Source organism: Carassius carassius, unplaced genomic scaffold, assembly GCF_963082965.1.
Source record: "Carassius carassius unplaced genomic scaffold, fCarCar2.1 SCAFFOLD_57, whole genome shotgun sequence".
Taxonomy (NCBI): Eukaryota; Metazoa; Chordata; class Actinopteri; order Cypriniformes; family Cyprinidae; genus Carassius; species Carassius carassius.
The window spans coordinates 1,707,161-1,712,564 of record NW_026775196.1 but is presented as its reverse complement, the minus strand read 5'-3'; positions in this window follow the sequence as shown (position 1 = coordinate 1,712,564).

Sequence of the window (5,404 nt, the reverse complement as noted above, 5' to 3'; positions counted from 1 at the left end):
CAGCTAGTGAGGCTGGGAAAATACACATCCAGCACCCGTACAATCAGCACCGGAGCTCCCCAGGGCTGCGTTCTCTCCCCACTGCTCTTCTCCCTGTACACTAATGATTGCACATCTAAGGACCCCTCTGTCAAGCTCCTGAAGTTTGCAGATGACACCACACTCATCGGCCTCATTCAGGACGGTGATGAGTCTGCTTACAGACAGGAGGTTAAAGAGCTGGCTGTCTGGTGCACTCTCAACAACCTGGAGCTTAACACCCTCAAAACAGTGAAGATGATCGTGGACTTCAGGAGAAACCCCCCTGCACTCCCCCCACTCACCATCATGAACAGCACTGTGACTGCAGTGGAGTCATTCAGGTTCCTGGGCACCACTATCTCTCAGGACCTGAAGTGGGACATTCACATTGACTCCATTGTGAAAAAGGCCCAGCAGAGGTTGTACTTCCTTCCAGCTGAGGAAGTTTAACCTGCCACAGGATCTGCTGAAACAGTTCTACTCCACCATCATCGAATCCATCCTCTGCACTTCAGTAACTGTCTGGTTCAGCTCAGCTTCTAAATCTGACCTCAGAAGACTACAGAGGGTAGTCCGGACTGCTGAGCGAACCATCGGTTCAACTCTCCCATCTATTCAAGAACTGTACTTATCCAGAGTGAGCAAAAGGGCTGTTAAAATCACTCTGGACCCCTCACATCCAGCACACTCCCTCTTTGAACTGTTGCCATCTGGTCGACGCTACAGAGCACTGAGCACCAGAACAACCAGACACAGGAACAGTTTCTTCCCTCAGGCAATCCATCTTATGAACAGCTGATACACACTGAACACACTACACTTTATATTTATATACACATACACTTAATTTATCTAACACACATACTTAGTATACACTTAAATTTTGCACATAATATACATGTACATACATAACTGCATTTTTGTAATATACCTGCCTACAATTGTCAATTTGTATATTGTCATTCCTTATCTACTTATTTGTATTTTTTGTATTTTTATATTCTTTTATTATGTGTTTTATGTTCTGTCGCTGTCATTCTGTTGTACTGCGGAACTTCTGTCACGAAAACAAATTCCTCGTATGTGTAAACATACCTGGCAATAAAGCTCATTCTGATTCTGATTCTGATTCTAAGGCTTTCCAATCTTAGCTGGCATGGACCTCACTGCTGAGAGACACTCATCTTCATAAGCAGGCTACAGGATAGACGTCCTACTGCCACATCTACATTTTTAACACTCTTTGCTTTAAAGACATTACGAAGAGTCTTAATTGTCATGTATTTCTAAACTCATGGTTCCGGGGGATAATGTTAAAGCTCTTGTATGTTCAGTTATTCTGGGAGCAAGAACCCCCATAAGGACGCATACCGCCAAAGATAAATTGTGTTCAATAAACTCAAGTAAACTTGACAAAGTGGTTCCTGTCTGAAATACCACAGCTATACATTTTCACACCCTATACTAAATTTACCCTATACATAAAGCCTAATCATCTGGATTGAAGCAGCAAACATTCAGTGTAAGAGTAAACAAATGACATAACATTATTTAAAGCGATAGTTCACCCAAAAATCTAAATTATGTAATTAATAACTTACCCTCATGTCGTTCCAAACCCGTGAGGCCTCCGTTTATTTTCGGAACACAGTTTAAGATATTTTAGATTTAGTCCGAGAGCTCTCAGTCCCTCCATTGAAACTGTGTGCACAGTATACTGTCCACATCCAGAAAGGTAAGAAAAACATCATCAAAGTAGTCAATGTGACATAAGAGAGTCAGTTAGAATTTTTAGAAGCATCGAAAATACATTTTGATCCAGAAATAGCAAAAACTACGACTTTATTCAGCATTGTCTTCTCTTCCATCTGTTGTGAGAGAGTTCAAAACAAAGCAGTTTGTGATATCCGGTTCGCGAACGAATCATTCGAAAAAAATTTAACAATCGTTTTAACCCCTTACCAGTCACCCCCCATTTTTTGGTATGGAGACAGAAATGACAAACCAAAAATAAAAAGGTTACTGCTCATGATTCTTTCTGACTAGATAAACAATCAACATTTGTTCACAAAGCTGACACTTCAAAGTTTACTGTTCAGGAATCAGAATTACTCAGACTGTTATGATAATAGAAATATATAAGCTCAAACATGAAAACAAAAATAAAAATATTAAAAACATTTTTTAAATGTATTAAAAAAATGTTGATGTAAGATATGAGTTTAGAAATACAGTGTAGCTAAAGCAACAAGTCTTTCAAAACTTCATTAGAAATTTCATAATTGAATCTGTAAAAACTGTGAATTTTATGAAATATTTTCTAAGGCCATGTCATGTGTATTTTTAGAGAATGCTAATCTGATTGATTAATGGCACTTGTCATCTCTGTAAGATCTCACATGTAAACACTCCTGTGTGCTCTGTATGTGTATTTGACTTTGAAAACTCCCCCATTCATGATTCTACTGTTCTCACCAAACGAGTCTTTCACACCTCCGCCAGGTATGACACATTATCCGCATTATTCTTTTATCATTATTCTTTTGTTTTTATTCCACCTTTATCAGCCTTTTTTTGTGGTATTTCAATGTTTACAAAGCAACAAAGCAGGAATCTCACTTCAGTCTCAGTATACATTTAGCTCTTATTTATCAAAAGTCTTACTATAAAAATGCAACAAAACATTTTCTTACGACCTTACGTGAATTATTGCTACAGAAATACATTATGAAGAAGAAATGCACCTGCTATTAGTAGCATTAAAGCTAACGTTAACATTAAGCTACATCAGACAATTTATGAAATTATTAGTACACTTTTACTCAAAACTCACTTTGAACCCCGATCGAGTGTTTGTAATAACATCCCTTTGCGATCAAGGGTGGAATTTGGTCGTTTACTATTGTAAAAATATTGTACAAAAGTTGTAGCCTTTTTCCATCGCTGCACAAGTTAGCATTTCCAATGTACATTTTTTATATTTTTTTAAAAAATGCCCCAGATCTCAAGAAAATCTCATACCAAGCTTTTCTATCGTAATCGCGGGTTTATTATTCGGATATTTTGTGTGTACAGAGGTGTGTCAGTGTTGTTGTGAGCAGATACGAACCAGGAAGTGTTCACAAACCATGTGACATGATCTTAGGGATATGCCTGTATCAAATTTTCCTGTTGCGATTAATTGCTCATGCTTTTATCATGGTAAACGGTATTATCACGGTATTGAAATTTAGTTTTAAAAAGTGCTCAAAATATAGTATAATATAAGAGGTTAAATAACTTTTTTTCTAATAACAAAAATAACAGAACATTTAAATAAAATAAACAAAGAAAAATATAAAAGATAAAAGTGCAAAAGAACTATAAAGACCCATAGGTATCACTTTACAATCTCATTAGTTAACAATTAACATTCACAATAGCAACATTTGCTACAGAATTTATTAATCTTTGTAAAAAAAACAAAAAAACAAGTCATAATTCATGTTAGCTCATTAAATACAGGTGCAACTTTACATTTTAACAACATGTTATTAAATATTGGAATATATAAGATTAATGAATGTTCAGAAGAACTTGTTATTGGCAGTTTGTTAACCAATGAATTAACTAATGTTAAAAATGAAGCTCTGATGTAAAGTGTGAATTAACAATAAAAAAATCAAAACATTTTCAAACTATATCTATGGCACGTTGTAGTCCAGATTAAAATAACCTATTAAGTCTTAATACTTAAGTATTTGGCATTGTGATGAACATCATAGCAAATACACAAATCTGAATGGTTATTTAAAATTATTTCCTGGTTTATTCGAGGGGTTTCCAAGGTAAGGACATTTTCTGCAGTTTAGCGCCATCTGCTGTCAGAGAGTGAATGTGCCTTCATTCCATGTGCTTCTCAGGCGTGCTTGTTTGCATCAGAGCGCACAAGAGTCTTTCAAGCACCATACTGCAGTGTTGTGCATTTTGACTAGTTGATGGGAATGGTATTATTAAAATGCATTCCAAATTCAGAATAATTTGTAATATAATTATTTGCGGTATTTAGAAGTACCCACGATTACAATATCGTGCACATTCATTACCGTGGTATATCGCATTACCGAATACCGGCACAAGTCTACACGATCTGACGCTGTCTGGTTTTGGGACTGTTAGATTGACAAGCCGAAGGTCCAATCAGAGTCTGTCTGGGTCACAGCTCGAGTACACGGAAGCAAATACGCAGACACAGCGCTGGGAGAGGCTATTTATCATCAGATCGCGTAAATCAGTGGAAAATGATTAGAAATTATGATTCTGTCTGAAGAAATATGAAGTAAACATCAGTAAATATATCCATATATCTCCGCAGATATGCATCTTTGGTCTATAAATCCTTATTGACGCTGATCAGTGAGTCTATGTGAACACAAATAAACTGCTGCTGACGTGACTGTATATGAATGAGTGGTGAATTTCTATTCATAATGTGGCATAATACAGATTTATTATTTTGCACTCCTGACATAAATTACTAAACTGTCACTGCAACAATGTTTTATCAAAACACTGGTCAAATATCAAAGCTAGAGTCTTTAAACTTTCAATCGATGCACAGTTTGTCCAGATCAAGTAAAAGAGTGATGTTTAACGTGCTGTGAAAGTTAAACAATTATAAACTGGGGCCGTTGGCGATGCTTGAATGCAAAACGGTTTGCATCTCCAATTTGCATTAATCCACAAATGAATTAAGCTGTTTACTTTTTTAATGTGGCTGATGCTCTGAGTTCAAACCAATATCCCAGAGTAATTAATTTACTCAAACAGTACACTGACTAAACTGCTGTGAAGAGAGAACTGAAGATGAACACCGAGCCGAGCCAGATAACGAACAAAATACTGACTCGTTCACGAGTCAAGAACCGGTAGCATCGCATTTCTTTTGCGCTCTACGTAAATGGCATCATTGGCGATGATTGCCCTTGATTCAAGCCTTCGGTTTACCCACGCTCATAACATTAGCACAGAATCAGTTCAGAATCAATCATGAAAAGAATCAGTTCGGTTCAGACGCTCTATGTGTGTTGGTCTGCTTCACGCTGAATCACGCATGCGCAGTATCATCAGCTCCTCGGTTCTCGAATGGGACGCGTTTGACAGAAACGGTTCACGACTCAAGAACAAGTCAGTCTTTTGTTCGTTATCTGGCTCGGCTCGGTGTTTATCTACAGTTCTCTCTTCACAGCAGTTTAGGCAGTGTACTGTTTGAATAAATGAATAACTCCGGGATATTGGTTTGTTTGAACTCAGATGGAGTGTCAGCCACATTAAAAAAAAGTTAACAGCTTAAGTCATTTGTGGATTAATGCACATAGGAGACGCATACCGTTTAACAGTTCGA